Genomic DNA, 22,042 nt, shown 5'->3' with positions numbered 1-22,042 from the left:
AGCTAGTTCATCATAAACTACCTTCAGTTTCAACAGCTGCAGTGTTCTGTTACGTTCACAGTGCACAATCATTATTTACTAATGTTAATAGGACAGAGAACTGAATAACAAAGTATGGCAATGAGATAGGCTATCCCAGTCGAAATGCAATTAGAAGTAACTTCGCTATTATTTGCCCCAGCAAGGTCATTCCAGCGGCTGAAATTGTGTGAATAATCACGACCACTATTAGGAAGCATTTTTTAAATATTTTTCTAAAAATACTTTGATGGCTCATTACGTAGACATTGTATGTTTCTGTAACACTAAGTCATTTCTTTATTTTAAAAAATGTCTTAGCCTCCTGAAGACAGTATACGAAAACCAAAAGAGAAAAATGGGAACTTTCACTGGCCTGCATCATTAGCTGCGAACCGAACGTCGGCTGAAATCTCTGCCCCTCCCCTCCCCTTCCCCTCTCGCTAATTTCTTCCGCGGGCCGAATTAAAACCAATCGCGAGCCCAATCTCCGGTTTCCCACCCACGGTGCAGCGTGTCTGATAATGGGTCGGTTATTTGTTGACATGCACTGGACTTTGCTTCGACTGGCAAGTCCTTTACATTATTGCGTCAGAACAAGGTTCGATACACAGATAACGATAAAACGGACGAGTTAACCCAGCGACCCGCGAATCTAAGAGGCTGAAAGACTGGAAGTTGCCGACCTTTCTATTTCCGAAAGGGTCTTCAGTTCAGCGCCACGTATGGTCAATTGGCATTCTTCAGAACGTTACGTATCGGAGCAGCATTGCATCAGATAAAGGGCGTTATGTCTTTGTTTACCGGGTTGGTGGTCTAACAGCTGTCACAACAACATATATGATGTAATAATTCCGATGAAACTGTATCTTCGGGAAAGACACAGATTATTTGAAACAGGCCTCTCACTGAATCTGTAAACGATTTGAAAGGATTTCATTCTCAGTGTTGCATGATACAACATTATACCGCTGGGTTTATTGAAGTTACGTATTTCCTACGAACAGAAGAAGATTCGAACACTTTCAGTCTGACGAGTGAATTCACTTCCGTAATCACTTTCTTGGTAGGTAATGCGAAGATTACTGGGAGCGAGACGTCCCCTAAACTAAACGCATATGACGTCATTGCCAAGGCTGAGACTGGTGAGGGTCACCCACCTTTGAAACAACATTATTGTCGCTACGGAGAAATGGCCTAGGTAGCAGCTAGCAACGAAATTTTTTACTTATAATGTAGAGTGACAGAGGCCCATCCATGTGCTGAAATGATAAAAACCAATCACTGTTCTCGTAACTATTTATTACACACGAGTAATTGACAAATTACTCAAAAATTATGCAGTATTACTACATCTGCAGCTTCTCTGGATCCTCTGTTTTTCTCACGCAGCCAACTGGAAGCCCGGGAAAAGACACGCTTCCTTATAATGTGGTGGCGTGCGTGTGTTCTAATGGCCTAAAATCCATTAATTGGCGACAAGGAGGTGGCAGCTAGCAACGAAATTTTTTACTTATAATGTAGAGTGACAGAGGCCCATCCATGTGCTGAAATGATAAAAACCAATCACTGTTCTCGTAACTACTTATTACACACGAGTGATTGACAAATTACTCAAAAGTTATGCAGTATTACTACATCTGCAGCTTATCTGGATCCTCTGTTTTTCTCACGCAGCCAACTGGAAGCCCGGGAAAAGACACGCTTCCTTATAATGTGGTGGCGTGCGTGTGTTATTATGGCCTAAAATCCATCAATTGGCGACAAGGAATACAAGGTTTACCAATGAAAAACAGAAAAAATTAGTTTCAGGTATTTACTACCGTTACTTCTTGCGTTGTAATTGATCAGATTTGTGTGATAATAGTTGTTACAGAAGCTTTTATTAGCTTTTACAAGTTTCCCAATTGCAATTTCTTTACACATTTTCAGTTTACATCGGCTTTCCACATCTCTACCTGGAACTTTGATTTTTCTTTCGAGTCACATTCATGGCTTATACAATTTTGCTCTTGAAAGCAAATTCGATCATTTAGTGGGTAAAACTGTCGCTATAACAAATCAACAAATCAGCTGCTGTCCCTTCTGTACTGTACAGGAATGCCTTTCGTAGTCCGTAATAAAGTCAGTACTCGGGGGATATCGCTTTCTATTAATGAAATCACTACAGCAAACTTCATCTCAGTCATCATGGGCAGAGCATTTTCGAGATGACGATACAAACTTTGTGTAATGATGGAGAGGGAGATTGCTACGTTGGCCGGAAAAACTGAGACGCAAGTTACAAAGAGAAATGAGAAATATAATTGCGTAGGCTTCCGCGGCCAGAGTCAACATAAAAGTTTTCTGGGTTTGGTACCGCGTCATAATATAAAAACTACTGCTGCTATAGAAAAACCAACGTTTCGGCCACAATTGCAGCGGCCTTCTTCTGGGTCTAATGAGAAAGTTACACAAAGTCAACTAAGAGCGAAAAACAGATTTATTTTCAGTGTAATATCATTAATGTGAACAAGCCCATGGTCTTGTTCGAACACTGATACAGGCAGCAAAAAACCTGCTAACGACAGGTGTCACATACGTAGTACTTCTCAAATGATCCAACGAGATTAGATCAGCTGAATGAGTTGCCGACGGTACAGGATCTTCGCTTCTGATCCACTTCTCATGACACATGTGATAAAAGTGTTCTCGAGCAAGGCGTGCAAAGGCAGTTGGGGACTCATTATGCGGGAACCATTTCCGTGCACGAAAAACAAGTGAGTGCGTTAGTACAGCTTCGCGTCTGTCTGTTCATGATTTAAGCTTACATTTTGAGTTAGTCTGCCTGTATTACAATATTAGCGAATTCGTGGGTAGTAAATTACATTGTATTAACGATTCGTAGGTTCCCGTAACTTGACAGTGCTACGCTGTGGGCTCCCCGCACATTCTCTCACCGCTGCTAATGTTAATTGTGGCATGTAGCCCACTGTCAGTTTTAGACAGCTGAGTTTTTGCGCTATCATCAGCATCAGGATAGCGAAATCTAAGTTCTGTCGAGTGACGGCTTTCGTGTCTAAAAATTTCGGGTTTTTGGTACCTGAGGATGTGACTTTATAGCCACAAAACTAGTTTTGAACTAATAGGAGATCAATAAATGATCTCACGACAGCTGTAGCGATTGTTTACTATTCAAATGGATTTCTACAGCTGTGGCTGCCCCACTCACCAAATGAATTTTAAAGTGAATTCCATCCATTAGTATGCGTTTTTGGTAACACCATGAATACTCAAAAAATCACATCCACCCTACCCTCGGCCCTGGGGTATCTGGTACTCAGGACACCATGTCTAATTATATCCAACCTTAGAGGGTACGAAGGCAACGGCCTTGCCGCAGTGGGTACACCGGTTCCCGTGAGATCACCGAAGTTAAGCGCTGTCGGGCGTGACCGGCACTTGGATGGGTGACGATCCAGCTGCCATGCTCTGTTGCCATTTTTCGGGGTGCACTCAGCCTCGTGATGCCAATTGAGGAGCTACTCGACCGAATAGTAGCGGCTCCGGTCAAAGAAAACCATCATAACGACCGGGAGAGCGGTGTGCTGACCACACGCCCCTCCTTTCCGCATCCTCATCTGAGGATGACACGGCGGTCGGATGGTCCCGATGGGCCACTTGTGGCCTGAAGACGGAGTGTTTGTGTTAGAGGGTATGAACCAAAGTGCTGCCGCCTTGAGTCTTGACCTAGATGTTTTTCTGCTATCGATGCGAATCATCGACTAAACTGTGTTTGGCTGCAGAGGGCTGATATCCCCAGCAATAGCAGAACGACTGTAACTCCTAACCTCCGGTTAAGACATCATTCACCATTTCTCACAATTTGAATTTTCTTATTTAAGGAGATATCACAACTGAAAAAAGCAATTGTATAAGAGTTACTGACATTACAAGTTCAAATACTATGCTTCACTATCCATTTTTAAAAAAAAAAGAGAGCCCAAAAGATTTAAAATTTTTAGTTCAGACAGTGTTGAATGACAATTGGAACAACTACACATTTGAAATATAAGCTGGTGGGCAAATGTTCAGTTCTAAATAACTTGTGAACGTAACAAACCAAAGCAGGTAAAAAAAACTACAGTATTGTTTATAACAATATCAAGTTAGCAGTTGGACCCGAAACAATTTCAGAATAAATATTTAAGAAACATTGTAGGAGAATGAATTAACAAAAAATAAAATTCAATAACAAGTGTATGAGTCAAGGGCAGTAAGTCCTTAATATCATAGAATTGCACAGGCACTGACGATCAATTGGATAGAGAGAATCTCAGTACCTGAGGCACTGGGAAACAAGCTGTTAAAGACTACAGAAGGAAACGCAAACTCAACGTAGGGACCTGACGAAACGGCATGAAAGGTGGCCGCAGGGATAAGTGACCGTGTCAGACGGTGACTGCCCGACAAACAGCATCCCGGGGTCAAGCCACGCCGAGCAGAAGCAAGCGCAATACGCAATCAACGAATTACCGATAAATGACTTGGCAAAAACCTTGGTTACAAAACTGTGACAAAGTAAAACACCTACAGCCGCCCTTATGGTTTTATTTTATTTTGTTGCAACCAGTTTCAGCGCTTCAATGCGCCATCTTCAGGCTGTAGTTGATGCGGAACAGGTTGATGTGATCCCTACATATACCGCATCAGTTGCCAGCACAGCTGGATACGCAGACAATGTGTCAGCACTCTAAGGATCAACTGCCAAGGACGGCTGTAGGTGTTTTATTTTGCCACAATAGTAAACGGCCGTCGTCTCAGAGACATCCTGCCAAAAGGCTGGACATAGAAAACCTTGGTTATAAAAGTCTTTATTTTGCCGGAAATGTTCCACCTTGAAAATCACTCCTTCATTCTGGAAATGCCTGCCATATAATGGTTTTTTTCATCTGAGGAAATGGGTATGTGTTGCATGATACTTGCTTTCCGCAAAGCCTTGGCAGGCACCCTCAACTTGAAAATGACACCTGTATCTTTTGTGAAAGACACCTACGACCGTTTGCATCAGCAAATATCACTATAAAATTTCTGCTTATTGACTAACTTTAAGTTGAATGTTTGAATAACTTAATTGGAATGGTAACGGAAATATGGCGATGCCGTGAAAAACCAAGTTACAAATTTTCTATAACAACAACATTTATTTCCTAAAATTCATGAAAATACTTCTTAATCACTCACTATACTTAGTAGTACGATTATTCACCTGTAATACAAAACTGAAATATTAATTTTATCCAACCTGGCAATCTCTCCTAACTAAGGTGACTGTAGGAGCCATCATACAGAGCGTCCGTAATTACCAGAGTCTCAGCAGGGAATCCTAACCGTCTCCCCTCTTCCACGGTCTACACACGGTGGCCGGAAGGGCTCAGAGAGTCTGCACAGCGGCTATTTGTCAACCTAACGGAGCCTGCTAAGGCGCGGGTAACTCTCTGGTCCAGTGCAGTCGCACTCTACATAATACTATGGTTGGCTAAACTGTATCTCCACATTCAGGGAACCCACAGCAGACAGCCTACGCATACGTCAGCAGACGACCCGCATTCACATTTGCAGACTATACTAAGAGTTTCCAGAATGAGATTTTCACTCTGCAGCGGAGTGTGCTCTGATATGAAACTTCCTGGCGGATTAAAACTGTGCGCCGGACCGAGACTCGAATTCGGGACCTTTGCCTTTCGCGGGCTTCTGTAAAGTTTGGAAGGTAGGAGACGAGGTACTGGCAGAAGTGAAGCTGTGAGGACGGGGCCTGAGTCGTGCTTGGGTAGCTCAGTTGGTAGAGCACTTGCCCGCGAAAGGCAAAGGCCCCGAATTCGAGTCTCAGTCCGGCGCACAGTTTTAATCTGCCAGGAAGTTTTATACTAAGAGTGATAATATGACATAATTACGGATAAAAATTCCGTGAGTGTCGGAAGAGCACCCAGATGTGTTTTGAGCATGTGACTGTTGTATCAAGCCCTGTAGCGGCTCACATGGAACCGTTACAATGTCACTGGGAATGACTTCAGAAGAATACAGGGTGGCTGTGCCGGGGGGAGGGGTGTAGTGAGGTTAAATTTTACCACCCAAAGAAGCACTATGTGAGACTGTCGTGTTGCGTTGTCGTGGAGCTAAAAAGTAAGACATTCCCTAGGACACCCTCCTGTAGCCTCGTCAGATTTCGGCAGTATGCTCCTCTGACAGTTTGTCACTTACGATCATACTCTGTTAGCACCACACCAAGACAGTTCAAATAAGACACATGTTTAAAATGTCGTTCAGAATGGCGAAAATTGATCCGTTACTGATTTTCACGTATTCCTCTGGTCTTGTCGACTGTGATATACCGATCACAGAGCACCAGTGCCTCCTCTTTTCGATTTCAGACTTGTTGACTAGAAGTATTTGTGCCACATGATAATTTGTCGTTGTGTACACTTCCACCAACTCCGCGTAGATTGTTGCAACGTGGTCCGCTTCAAGTACAGAGAAAGAATTACCTCATGACACTTCACTTTGTCCGTTATTTGCGCCATTTTGTTTTGGATCCTGTAACAAATTGCCACAGTGCTGTAGAGCGGGGTTCCAGTGTGCGCCACTGTTTCTGACTTGTACCTGCAAACGAACTAGCAAACGAGGTAACAATTAAAATATTATCACTACCTCTCGTACGTTTTGTTAGCCAAACTGTGTGAGAGCTTTCTGCTGCGCCCGCAAAAAGGAGCATAGAAAGCCAGCCAGCATTTGCAGCATGAAACATCTACGGTGAGAAAGTTTCTTCGGAAGCGATTGTAGGGCTTCTGCAGTGCTGCTCTTGCCTCTGCAGAGTGGCATGCTCCATACTCCCGTCTCTTACTGGCACCAAGCAGTAAATTGGTCCGATGATGTTCGAATAAGAGATCGAAACGGATCACAGAGTTCAATAAATAGCTTCCATGCCATTCAGACTGCTTTTAGTGAAATAATTTTACCATAGTTTTATCGATCACTATTTCATGAACAATGTTCAAAAAAGGATACTGCATAACTTGCGATGGCTGCATTAACTGGAGGTATTATCGGTCTGTCCATCACGCCAATGATCTGACCTTTCTCAAAACTTGAAATACGTCGATAATCTCATAATCTGCCCCTGCACGTCCATTGTGCGTTGATATGATCTCCATCTGAAAAGTTCTATTACCTTTAGGCACACACCATAGCTATCGTGTACTCACACCATTCTACACCTGTAAGAAAAAATTCATACTCAGCCACTCCATCGGTGTGATTCATTTTCGGTTCCTCTCCTCCAAACCGGTATTATCTACAGTTTGTGGACCTATCGCTAATTCTGCAGTATCTTTTTTGGAACATTGTCCGTGAAACAAACGGTGGTCGATAAAACTACAGTAAAATTATTTCAATAAAAGCAATCTGAATTGCATGGAATTTATTTATTTCATTTGGCGATCTGTTTTTTGATGATGACCGTATACGGTCATCATAAAAAAATTTACTGATTGGTGACAGCAGGAGAGGCGGTGTGTAGCATTCCAGTCTGGAGAGGTGTGAACAGTACTGCAGAATCAAACCTATGGGGCTAGCTTAATTTCATTTGCATAAAGTATTTCTTTGAACATTTAAACAACAGGTTGTTTTTATTTCTAACCATCCATATTCCATAGATACCTAAAATTTTATATCCTCTTTCTATAACTTTATTGACTTTACCAGTTGTTGAAGTTCCAATAAAACTTCATTTATCATCATAGTGATTACATTTATCCAATCTTTGTTATGCACATTTTACAAATAAAGGAGGCAACATTTTTCATTTCTATCGCTCTTCATCCAAACAAGTAAACAGGATGATGCAATCCTCTAGGTGCCACTACTTTACATTTTTAGAATAATATATAGATTCGTATATTTTTGTTGGATGACCTACAGCATAATAATCATAACATTGCACAGCTAGGTAAAGACAACACACATTAGTATATCTTATTTTTGTATTAACACTTGAAAGGAGTTTATTGGGGCACACTTTTATGTGACACACAAATATGTCATGAATGTTCATTTATTTATTTATGCATTTATTTTACCTGGCAAGAATGTTAATGTAAACTAAACTGAAACTATGATATTATAAATGATATATGTCTCTGATAGGCTTTATGACGCAGATCGCTTACAGTGCACCACGGCAGACCTAAAGATACCGCTTGTGGTCTAAGATTGTAGTGAAGTGGTAATAGTGTGCTGGGTGCACAGTTGTAGATAGCTGCCTGTGAGCGAAAGACGATGGAGTAGGTAGTTTTTGTCGTGTGCTGTGTGAAGTCACTAAGTGTTACATTAATGTAGGTATGTCAATATTGTCGAACATGAAAGCATAAGTCATCATGATTTTTGTTTTGGCAGCACGTTACTATAGATGATACGGCAGATAATTTGTAATTGTTGAGTAACCCCAGAATATACGTAAAATGATTTGATAAAAAGTCTAGTGAGATATTTCACTTTTGTAATGCTTTTAAGATTTGTTGATGGAGCCATATGTAATCTGATGATTTGCATTTATTTTGGATTAATCAGGTTAGATAATACTTGCTGTTTAAATCTCATTGTTTGTGAATCAATTGTGAGTAATGTAACTTTAACTGTCAAATGTTTTTGAAAAGACAAACTTAAAATAAAATGTTGCTGTACTGCCTCCTTGCCCAGGTTTTTCAAAAAAGTTGGATTTTCTTAAATGTTTTCATTTAAAGTCGAAATAATTACATGTGAATTTCAAAGTATTACAGTCATCACTTCACACTGCTGAGCCTGTAGCTAGCATTTTATATTTTTCATGAGAGACCATAGTATATCGCATTCCACCATTGCTGCTTTAGAGGCAAGACAACTGTATTTATTCGTTATGTGCATAGTTCATTCAACGTAATCGTAAAGATTTTTTCTTTTAAAGAACGTTACACACTATCTGCTTTAACTGTCAGTTTTTTGTGTTTTTAGAGGCTCTATGAAAAACATGTCCGGAATTTAATGTTTCAACAAGCTTTAGTCAACTATTTTCAACCTTTAAGCTTTTTATAAACTGCTGAGTTAATAAAATTACATTCGTACATCACTTTTCTAGATTCCTCCTTAATGTCTTTTGGTAAACGTCATTCATTGATTCCCAGATTTTGTTGTTAATTTTTTTTTGGTGTGCCAGTTAATACTAATAATAATATATCATAGGTAATAGGTAATATTTGAATATTTGTTTGCCGCCTTTTACGAGAGCCTGGAAACTATTTTTGTGGTCAGCCAGAAAGCGATGGAGAACACATTGACCATAGTTCCCAGTCTGTAAGCCCACATTCTTGTCAAGCCCTCTGAAAGAAATGTTTCTATTCGCTATTTGCTCAGCGGGATCAGGACTAAGTTCTGAGTTCTGATTGATAGGCATATAGAACATATGAGTTCTAATTTATAAACATATTTAGTAAGGTTTCACGTGCACAGCACTGTAATATTCATTACGTTAATACTAATAATAAATGTCTCTATCCTAAACAGCACAGAGACGACCTATTCTACTAAATTCTCTTCCGCCATGACTTCTGATAATCATAATAACTGCTCGCCAGAAAAGTGAAAAATTTTTGTCACCACTTGCCAAGGGAATCAGTGAAAACTATGGGCGGCACACTAAGAGTTACTTTTCCGAAAGGTCGGTGTACAGTGCTCGCAATTTCACTTCCTATTTCTAATGAAAACAAGTTTAGTTGCAGTCAGTCTGTGCCATCATCTGAGGTATTGTGTACTCCGAAGTTTGACGTGGCTGGATGCAAAATGGAGACTAGTCTTGCTTCACGAGCTGTATTTATATACGGGCGCAACGGATCGCCAAGTGAACATCCCATGATAGCAGTCTCGAAACAGCTACTTCCTCGGACGTATTATATTTTTAACAGTGTCAAAAATTAATTTAGAATCTTCATAATTTTTGTATGAATGTAGTTAAGTTCGTTAAAATCACAGAAAAAGTCATAGTTCGCCAACATATGAACTTTACCGTCTAGAATTATTATAACGGAGCTGACAGTAGTCATGACCTCTGAACTACAACTTTAAGGGACCTTGTATCTGTTATTGTTTACATCTAGGCCTTTAAACTAGTTATAACTCTATTATTTAACAGGTTTCATCATGTGCTGCAGACAGAACTTCCTAGCATTAATGTAACAGATACTTCATCCACGGCAAATAAGGACATTTTGTTCCAAATTTAGTTTTCAGTAAATTACTCCAAAAACATTAGAGGTAGCTCAATTGGGTTACATAATTGATGTTTTTATACTAAACTTAAACTTTGTACAAATTTTCATATTTCGATGTCTACTATTTAGCGCTTTAAATTTTTCTTAAAAATGTGGATTCTGACCAAAATATGGCAATAATCACCTTGAGATTTGTACCAGTTAATTTTGATATACATGTGAACATTATGACCAGTTTTTGGGTTACTAGCTTTATTTTTAAGTGCCACTTTTTTTCTTAAACGATAGTATTAGGAAAACATATTCATATGATCAATCTGAGATTTGGCAATTTAGACATAAATACTCTGAACCATATGTTGACAAAATTTGGAAAAGCGATTTAATTCCACCACTGGTTGTGGTGGCGCTACTAGCAGTGAAGTGGGGTAAGTCCAGACACACTCGCTCGCCCCTGTATCTCTCAACTGATACAGTGCTTGTTTCTAGACAGTTTCAGTTTTAAAACAATCATGCCAAAACCACCGATGGTATTGATAAACAGTATTGGTTTCTTTATCAAAGTCATTTGGTTTAGCTCCAACTGTATTTACATCGACACCATTGACAGCATTTTGAAGATTATTGTGTTTAAACTGTTTAACTAAGCTATAGATCTTTTACTATGATTTTCCTTTTTTCTTTATACAATAAAGCAATTTTTATTAGGTACATATTTAGATGTGTATATAGCAATACAAATTCCAAAAATTGTTATTTAAGAGAATGACTCTACATTAGCTGTTTCTATGAACAGTTTTCTTAGTTCTAAACAGCCTCTATCTACATCACAGTTACGGTATTTCTTTCTTTGTGCTGAACACATAATTTTCTTTAACTTTTTGACTGTGCCATTAGACAAATTTCCCTATATTTTCGTTTTATAGTACTGCCACCAGGAATTGGGCCTATGTAATTTACATTTTCACATGTATCAAATAAATGTGGGAAATAGAATTTCTTTACTGATTTCATATCAAATCTTTCTGGAAATGACTAAGTTTTCCTTCTATAAAATTCCCACTGTCTGTAATTTTTAGGCCTCGTTGTTTTATCGCCAATAACATTAATTTAGTTCTTGTATGGATAGCATATAGCCTCATTTTATTTTCAACACAGTACTTCACAGTCAGTTGTGAACCATGATGTTCAGCATAATGAGCTGTAAATGTATAATCACTGTTTTTATTAGATATCATTCACCTACAGAATTCCTCATTTGATTTAAACTTATAAAAAATGCCACGATTACAATTCTGAACTATTATGAGACTAGGAATATGTACTCTTGTTTCTTGTTGAGCTTTATAATCGAACGAGATATACTTTTCAGTATACATTCAAGGAATTATCGTTGTGGATCCTTCTTTAAAACACTTAATTGTTGTTCTTTAACTATATTATTACACTTCAAAGTTTCAAAAATATAATAAATTTCCCACATTTATTACATCCTTTAACCACATATACTCACTAAATTTTCTTTCAAATTCTTCTACACCATCTTTTTGTATTGGATGCCACATTTGTGATTTTCAATTTCTACTTCTAGATTACAGTTACAACATCTTAGAAAGCCTCATGTATGTGCTTTAGATCTCAAACAAACCCTTTTATATTCTTTGTATAGGTAACAAAATCACTTTACTGTAGTATTGGTTACCCCAGTTTCAGCTACTTGTCGAAAATAATTAAATTTTTTATATTTTAATGATAATTTTACATCTCTCATTCTAGTTTTTTTGTAAAAATGTATTTAAATTGTTTCTGTATAAGTGGAAGCTCAAAATAAAATGAGTGCCACAAATAAAAAGTATACTTGGAAATAAATCATAAGTACTACATGAAAGATTCAGACTGTGGCTACTTACAGAAGGTATTAATAATCATAATTTCATTATAAATATTGAAAATATAATCTACAGAAAAGGAAAAAAGATTAGAAGAGCTTAAACCAATAACAGAACCATTTTGTGCCAATTTTATGTTTGTAAAAATTTCACAATTTGTAGAAGGTGAAGGAGAAATGAAAAATGGAAAATTTCTTGTAAACAAAAGAAGCTTGTGGAAGTTTTAATAGTTTTTAAAGATCCAAATTTTCTAAATTTAATTTGGCTGGACATGAAGTTAATGCAGTAATTCCATATTTATTAGATTGCAGCATGCAAACAATTAAAGGTACTAAATAAATTACTAGCAAACATATAAAATGATGTAAGAATCCTTCCTGTTCCTTATAAGCTAGAATTAGCAGATGTTAAATTAGTTTCACTTTTATGGAAATTACCAGAATATTTAGAAGGACTTAAAAACGATCATTATTATTTATTTTATTCAGACATAACACAAGATTTTGCAGTTACCTTCAATAAAGAAGAAATGTGCAAATATTTTACAAATAATTATTATTCTCAAATAGAAGTAGAATATGAAGGAGAACATAGTTTAATAGTTAATATCAACAACATAGTGGGAAAATTCTGCTTAAAATGTATAATTATAATTCTAGGTTTAAAATATACAGAAAATTTGCTTGCCAAATAATAAGTTCAGGAGTTAACAATAACTTGGTAAATATAGTACAGATCTTATTTAATCGTCTACACAGAAAATTAAAGGATAAACTTGCTTTTAATTTATTTAAAGAAAATGGAATTACATGACTCGATACAACAGTTTATCATTATATTAAGGCAGATTTTGGAAAATAATGGGGATTCAATCCATTAACCAATGGTTTAGAATTGATGACAAATGACAGCCAATATTCCGAGAAAGCCCATTTTATTCTGTCCTATTATCTAAAAGTCGCAATAATTAACAGACACAGTAGAAAATAACTGGTGTTTCATTTACAACAACCTCTTGCAACTGAAACACAAAAACATTAGCAGGAATACAAATACAAATTAAAACAGGTAACAGGAAGGAAACAGAAAAATTATTAAATTTGTTTTATGTGCATATAGTTTTAATTTATTGCTCATTAACTGCAGAGAAATCTTGGAAGAAGAAGAGAATGTAATTTCTGTGAAACAAATATGCTCTGTTAAATCTGTAGACACATAATTTTCTAAATCCAAGAGTCTGTTTTCTACAACACCAAAAGACATAAATACTGAAGAACTGGTATAAATAAAAACAAATAATATTATTAAATTTGTGTGTAAAAAAGAATAAATACGCATAGCAAACAATTATCCATCTACAATTAAAGAAACTCAACCAATTAATGTGTTATATTAAGAATTGACTAAAAAACGAGAGCAAGAATTAGAAACTGGAAGCCTAGGAGAAAGAAAACGAGAATGTTTAGGTAACACAAATCTTTAAAGGAAGTTACATACTATTTTGGAGAAGGAACGAAAAGTAAGAGAATATGAATAATAAATAATTTTTTTTTAAACAGCAGTGGATAGATTTTGCAACAAGTGAAGTTAATTACGTTTATGCTTTTGTGGTAAACAATAAAAATAAGCTTCTATATCTAATAGTATTGGATGAACAAATTGTTAAAAGATCTGTATACATTGTTAAAGGTCCCAATTGAAATAAATATATAAGAATGAAGAAAAATAAAGATATTCTTAAAAATGAAGGACTTATTTGTATTCTATGTAATAGTTCTAAACACAAATAAGGAAATTTTTACTATGCTAAAGAAGAACGATTATTGGGAATAAAAACTGATGGTTTTACTACTTTTAATGGAAATCCTTTCCCTGGCATAGTTTACTAAAAACCAGTAACTATTTTAGAAAACAAAGAGAGTTTGTTGAATAAAAAAGTGTAAAAGACTAGAACACTGCAAGACTGATTAGATATAATTACTTACAATATGGTAACTGAATAATCTGGCACACACAGTGTAGGAATACGAACTTAGAGTTTTACGAAATACAAAAGAGGAGCAGGAGCAGAGACGGCAACGCTCATACACTGTATTATGGACTTTTGCTACTGAATGTGGGAGCTCACCTCTACAGCGTCGCCATCCTCCGCTCTTTCATTTCATACCCAGCAGTGTGAATCAGTCCCTGTGGGGGCTTTTGTGTTCCATCATACCCATTAGGTGGTAGCTCCCAGCAGACCTTGTTTCTTTATCTTTCTGTGATCAAAGCGCCTTTCATATGACACATGTTAAGATTTGTGGTGACAATAAATGTTTCATTCCTTGGGTCAAGTCATTGTCCTGCATGGCTGATTTTTATTTTTTAAGTAAGTACTTTATTTCATTATTTTATATTTTTAGGTACCTCGCCCTCTTGGGCAATTTCAAGCTTCGCTAATCACAGCGAAAAACTAAAGTCCCATATCTTATTTTCCGCACATTACTGTGGATCGATCTCCATCTACTGGTATCCCTAATAAAGGTTGCTTATGAACGTTATGGTAACGAGCAAAACACAGATGTCAACTCCGTATATAATGGCTCTGCAATTTCTCCAGGCCCATATCATGACGAAATATATCTCGAGTGAACAGCCTGGGGTGAGTGTACAAAGGACACAATATTTCTGCAATCGAACTTGTTGCCATCATCAGGTGTGCTGAAGTACTGCCAAGGGTGGCAGGCGTGAGGTATATATCAGATTCCCCTTCCCCCTCACTCGGGTGATCCCTCCGCCGTACTTGCCGCGGGCGCTCTCTCGGCCGTCCACGCCGGGGTTCGACGCCCGGCTTGTAGCCCCGCGTCCCTCGTAGGTCTGCGCCCGGAGAGGTTTGCCGCAAGCGTTTCGGAGGTTCCTCCCCCTGTCCTCGAAGTCACTACATCGTGGGATATTTCTGTCTTCTCCTTAATCCAGGTAATGGCTGGTTTCCGAGCTTGGGTAAGGGAATAGCCGATGTCACGATTCTGTTCAGGTTTTCTTACTCTGATTTCTATAGCTTCTTTGATGATACAGTCCCAATATTTCGAAATCTTTGTTAGCACCTTGGTCTGGTCATAATCCATGCCGTCAACTTCTGACAGGCAGTGCTCGGCGATTGCAGACTTATTACGCTGTTGCAATCTCGTGTGCTGTTGATGTTCACGGCATCGGTCTTCAGTAGTGCGAATTGTCTGTCCTATGTATTCCTTACCGCACTGGCACGGTATTTTGTAAACCCCTGATTTATGTAAGCCAAGGTCGTCCTTAACACTGCCAAGAAGTGCTCTGGTTGTAGTTGGAGGGCAGAAGACGGTTTTTACTTGATATTTGTGTAATATACGTCCATCTTCTACCGATAAGGCCCCACAAAATTAAATGAATGCCATGGACGTTTCCTCAGGCTCTTCATTAGTTTCCGCCGGTTGTGTTATTAGTGGCGGACGTAGAGCATCCCGGATTTGCCTGTCCTTATAACCGTTCCTCGGAAACACGGACTTCAGATGGGCCAATTCTTGTTGAAGACTGTCCTCGTCAGAGAAGGCGCGAGCTCTGTGTAGAGGAGATTTTGGCACACCGTTCTTCAGAGCAGGGTGGTGGCAGCTATCCACATGTAGGTATAAGTCGGTGTGAGTTTTATTTCTATACACACCGTGCCCCAACCTGCCGTCATCTCCATGGTGAACCTGATATTCTCGTGTCTTGAGTTGAGATGTGCGAGAAATTCCGTCAGCTTGTCTCTTCCATGTGGCCAAACGACAATCGCGTCCTCCACGTATCTGAAGAAACGGGTACTTTTTAGATGGACTGACTCCAAGGCTTCTTCCTCGAAATGTGCATGGTAGCGAAGACGGGAGAGAGAGGACTCCCCATAGAAACACCTTCGTTCTGCTTGCAGTAGTCAACTTCAAATAGAAAATATGTTGACATTAGAACATGTCTGAACGGATGGGTGGTTTTCTCATGAAACTTCCGGCCTATGAGTTCCAGAGATTCAGGTAACGAAACCCTACTAGACAGGGAAACCACGTCGAAGTTCACAAGTATGTCAGATTCCTTAATCGTGTTTCCTCCGAGGGTGTACGGCTTACCGGAAGTTCACAAGGAACACGTCCCGTTACGTCCTATTGTCATCAATATTGGTGCCCGGAAGTATCCTCTCGCCAAGTACCTCAAGGAGCTGCTCAGCCCTCACGTGGGGACATGCCCACACCATATCCGCAGCTCTTCGGATTTCTTGGGACGCATCAACCACCTCACGATTAAGGAATCTGACATACTTGTGAGCTTCGAAGTGGATTCCCTGTTTACTAGGGTTCCGTAACCTAAATCTCTGGAACTCATCGGCCGGAAGGTTGATGAGAAAACCGCTGATCTGTTCAGAGATGTTCTAACGTCAACATATTCTCTATTTGACTGTGACTAATACGAGCAGATTGAAGGTGTTGCTGTGGGGAGTCCTCGTAATTTCTTTGTGACCACTTCAGGGAAGCCGGAATGTTTGAGAAGCGCCAAAGTTTTCCTTTCGACCCTCTTGGTAGGATCGGTGTCAATCTTGTGGTAAGCGGTGTCATTTAGCAGGTCCCGCATCTTCATGGTGTAATGCTGGTGAGACAAGCTTACGGTAGCATTACCCTTGTTAGCCGGTAATACCACTATGTCTGGATCTTTTCTTAGCTTCCGGATGTCAGCCCTCTCTCTTTTGGAACTATTCGGTTTCATAGGTCTAGTTCGAGTTATGGCCCTGCAGGTTTCGCGACGCACCTCTTCCGTTGCCTCAGGTGGGAGTCGAGCCGCTGTGTGTTCAACTGCACTAATGATTTCGGCAATGATGCACCAATCGCCGACATCACAGGACCATAACTAGAGACCCTTGGCACTACATCAGCACACCCGATGATGCCAACAAGGTCGACTGCCGAAATATTGTTCCTTTGTACAATCACACCAGCTATTCACCTGAGAATTATTTCGTAACCTTTATTATGCCTAGTTGGATCGTCCTCCACGCTAACGTGTGGAAAATAATAAATATATATATGATTACATTTTTCTCCATGGCGAAGGTAGCTCGAAAATGCCCGCTACATAATAGGACCAGTTTTTCACCTATCTGATCAATTTGAAGTATCACAGACCTGAACGTCATACAGCCACAGCTGTAGTACCAGATTCATCTTAAGGATTGTTACGCGAAAGAAATACAACCTTTATGAATCAGAGTTTGGAGTCGGGCCTAATACAGTTCGTGGATCTATTCATCGCGGAGCGAGACAGGTGTGTCTCAGCCGGCCAGCTGATGCAGCATGACAAGCTTTGCAGAGAAGGACAGCAGTGGGTAATTTCTGAGCGCCATCGTACCGAGTGCCTTTGAGGCCCTGTTATGTGTTGATTTCATTCTCATAACTCGCAAAGGCAGGAAACAAAAGGAACTATCAGTGGTACAATTCTCATTGCCTTGGGTGCCAAGAGCCTGAGAGAAGGAAGAAAGTGCGGAATTCTTGGTGCCTAGTGATTAAGTAAGTGTAACATTGATATTCATGCCCGTGTTGGGGACATTTAACCCCAGGAGTACCACAAAATAGACATGTAGTAGATTAGATTTTGTTTAAGATGAACGTATGTAAGAAGAACGTAATGGAAGTTAGAGATCGATTCGGGTATTGGGTCCTCACACATGAGAAACTACTGTAACGTCGTTAGAGCGTAAGGTATTTTTAATGTGAATTTGCGGCAATGGATTGCAGCCGTGAGTCAGGCGCTGGCTTGTGGATGATAACTATATGCAACGTGACACAGCGAAGTATGTCGGGCCTACATGAGCGTAAAAGTTCCAGAAAACGCGTCCTTAGTGGGATTGCCAGTAATTCTTGCCATAAACTGCCATTGAAACCAGCGCACTAGTGCTAACCTAATGTGTGTCAGCGCGTGACTTAAAGAGATGCATTTGCGAGACACATGTGACTGCTGAGTGTAAACAGAGGGCAGCCAAGTAGTACCAGTGCCTTTAGTGTCACAGTTGTTGTGGACGACAGCGGGTGTTATACGGGCGCCCACATGAAGCTTCCGACGGAGGACCAAAGATTGCAGTCTGTGGCAGAGTAACGGTCCGACCCTCCGAGTTCTCACGGAACTCGGAGCCAGCCAGCGGCGGGTCAGATCAGATCTTTCAGCAGCACGGTGTACTCCTGCCTGGAAGCGGAGGGGTTACATTCCGGCTGCTGTCTGCATCAACCTTCCACCGTTGAGTGGAGCGGGTGGCGTGGCGCGAGTGCCACTTTTCACTGGAGGCTGGCGCGCCTCTGTCATCGAAGAGTGCGCTGCTGGGGTAGCGTGCTTCGCCTTGGCAGTCACTATTTTGCAACGTGGCTGCATCCTCAGCACAGAGGGGCCACCAAACGGCCGAGTGAGCGGGATTCACTACGAGCAGGACGACGGACACCTGTACCGCCTGAGGCAAAGGAAAATAAAATGTTTACAGATTGCCGCAGAGCGTCTCTGCCGCTGTGAGCTGCCTTTGCCCCACACCACAGCCTCCATTCCACTATCCCTGTACCTCCTGCAACTTCAATTCAAATGGATACCTGTTGTGTTGCAAAGAACCCCACATCCCGATTCAAGGTCCTTGACGAGGTAATGTCAACCTACACGCCCGAGCGAGCAATATGTCCGTCCTCATAGGCGCTGGGGGTTATGAGAAGCGCATACTGTTATGGTCCCTGTGAACCAGTTGATTCCATATTCGCCCAACGGTCATAGGATTCCGACCAAAGTGAGCGGAAATTCCGCGTAATTGTAAAGTCTCGATAGGCAACGATTCTGTTGCTGTCGGATACCAACAGGTGCTGGCAGACGTTCTCCCATCTTAGGCGAGATACAGCACGATCCTCTCACAAAGAAACAACTTTCAGTTGTGGTTTCAGAATGAAATCCACTCTGCATAATCATTTTTTACATATAGAATATAGATGGCAATATTTTCATACACTGTGCGAATGTGCTGAAATGTGTTGTATAACCAAATATTTAGTTCCCGTAATGTCAATTTGAGGTTTTCTGCATGCCACCAAATGGTGTTCGAATAATTTTAATGGGCATCGGTGTAAGACATCTTGTACCTGGATATTCGTTTGACAGTGACTGCCGTCAATTAAAGCTGCGTCTGGGCCTCAGTCTGTATCGTATCCTTCCTTCCTGGCAGATAATAAACTCAGAAAAATAATTAAATCTAGCAAAGAATATGTGATGCATTTGTAAAGATTTGCTTCGGGAAGCATATGTCACAAATGGGATAAAATGATGTGGTCACTATTACAACATAGTACGTAATCAGGTATTTTGCTATAGTGTACCATCTTCATTCATTTTGTAGGCCATTTCTTATTATCTTTCATTTGATGTGCTAGATACTGGTGCCTATTGTACATCAGTATGTTTTGAAAACAATTTTGACCTTGAAAATGCTGAATTGACTTCCACGAAAGAAGTGGTAACAAGTATTACTTTGGGATTCGTAGAAAAAATATGCTGGTTCGACTTCTTAAAAATGTACTGATTAAACGACACCAGACAGATTTATCCGTAACAGAAAACACATACAATGAAATTAATATGTCAATACTGAAAGGTCTCTACAATGTGTGCAGTCTCATTCATTTTTTCCTTGCAGTATTGGCCGTAATAAAACTGCTCTCCTTTAATATTAGGAACTTATTTTTCTATCCTAAGAAAGAATTTTAGAAATTTGCTTCTGAAATACATATAAATTTACCTATAACCCATTTTTACCAGTTTTTGTTTGGTAAATGTATTTACAGTTACCGTAAATATATCTACGTTGTAAATACCCGACGTCTAACCATTATTATTATCATTCACTGACATCATTAAACAAACATGTAATTCATTGCAGTAAAGAAAATTACCAATTTGTTATAAAACGTGATTTTTGATGCTGATGCTCGACGTGAAAAGGCCATGAAGGATTCAGGCCGTACTACTGTCGTTCTTACTGCCCACGAAATCGAACACGGTGGCTTTTAAGTTGCGATACTAGAGAACGATTTCATTGATGCCAGTAGGTTGAATACGAGGGTTGCCCAGAAAGTAATGCACCGCATTTTTTTTCTCAGCCGAAAACAATACTACGAATGCGAATCGTTACGTGTGTATTATCTGAAGTCTCCTGAGTGAGCGCGCCAAGTTTCCGTCACTTTCGACAGATAGCGTAGCTGCAGCACTGTTTCAAAATGGCATCTGTAAGTGACGTACATTACAAGCAACGTGCCGTCATTGAATTTCTCACTGCAGGGGAAGAAAGTGTGGGGAATATTCACAAACATTTGTGAAAAGTCTATGGAGGATCTGCTGTCGACAGAAGTACAGTTGGTCGCTGGGCACGGAGGGTGAGGTCATCAGAAGGCGGTTCGGTGAGGCTCCACGAATTACTGCAGTGGGGGAGACCATCCACGGCTATCACACCTGACATGTCGCAGCGAGCTGATATTGTCATTCGCGAGAACAGACACCATTAAAGGATGCCACTCGTGGAAGACATTTTGAGGACGATGAGGAGGTGATTCACACAGTGAAGAACTGGCTCCGCCACGAGGACAAGTACTGGTACTGATGCGGCATACACGCCCTCGTTTCGCGCTGGAGGAAGACCATAAAACTCGATGGAGATTACGTGAAAAAATAGGGTATGTAGATAAAACACCATTCTTTCTTGTGTGTAGTTCTCATTATGTTCAATAAAGAATTGTTGAAGAAAAAAACGCGGTGCATTACTTTCTTAGCAACCCTCGTATTTTAGCTAGTTTTCCACTTTCTCATATTCCTATTAAATTCATAGCGTTCAGAAATATTACACAGAAAATTAGCTATTATAATCTGGAGTGGGGCACTGTTGCAGCCAAGTAGATAAAGTCCTCATGGCTAAGTGTTTGAATATTTGAGTAATGTGAAAAATGTTGTGTTTGCTTACATCAAAAGAACAGGTTCATTTTTTTTTAATCCAGCCTCTTTTAAAAATAGAAATAAACGTGCTGACTTCAGTACATAATACCAACGAGCATTGATTATTCTCTGTACATATAAGTTAATCGCTTTAAAGGAAGCAGCCACGTTATTTTATTATTTTTTATTGCTGTTGTTTATGTTTCACTCTCAGAGGTTTCTTGTGCAGGAATTCTTAAGAGGAAGGCTCGACCCTTGTAAAGTGTAGATTCTAGTGTTTTTTACACTGTAAGTAGTTGCTTCAGCTGACACTTGAACACTTACTTTTATAACCACGACCTTATTTTCATTATGGATCAAATCAGGCGAAGGATATTTATTAGTGCTGGATATACACAATGAGACTTGTCGCGTTTTTTCTGTCGATACTCGTTAGCTCGGTTCCGCTATGGACGGTGTGGCCCACGGTATACTACGTGCTAGATATTGACAACACGCTGGTGCATTTCCATTCACTCCCTTGACCTTAACTGAGTTCCGACGATCAAAGACAATGGACAGTATTGTTTTACATCTGAGATATGAACATGTGTGCATTATTTGCTAATCAGATAGTAGGTTCGTAGAATAATGCACTACTGCAGCGTAAATTACACTACTACGTGGGCGCTTGATCATCGATTAACGTTTTGTATTTTTCTTCCTAGATCACGGTTTGCAGCTATATTTTTCTTGAAATTTCTGGATTCATAAATGCCCTATAATAGCAGCATTAACAATCTAGCTTATACTGTAATGATGGCAACTCTTCCCTATTCTTACACCTGCTCTGCATCAGTTTTGCAGCCAGTTATTTGAATTCAGGCTTTAAAAAATTATTTC

This window comes from Schistocerca piceifrons, chromosome 3 (genome assembly GCF_021461385.2).
Source record: "Schistocerca piceifrons isolate TAMUIC-IGC-003096 chromosome 3, iqSchPice1.1, whole genome shotgun sequence".
NCBI lineage: Eukaryota > Metazoa > Arthropoda > Insecta > Orthoptera > Acrididae > Schistocerca > Schistocerca piceifrons.
This window is presented reverse-complemented; position numbering follows the sequence as displayed.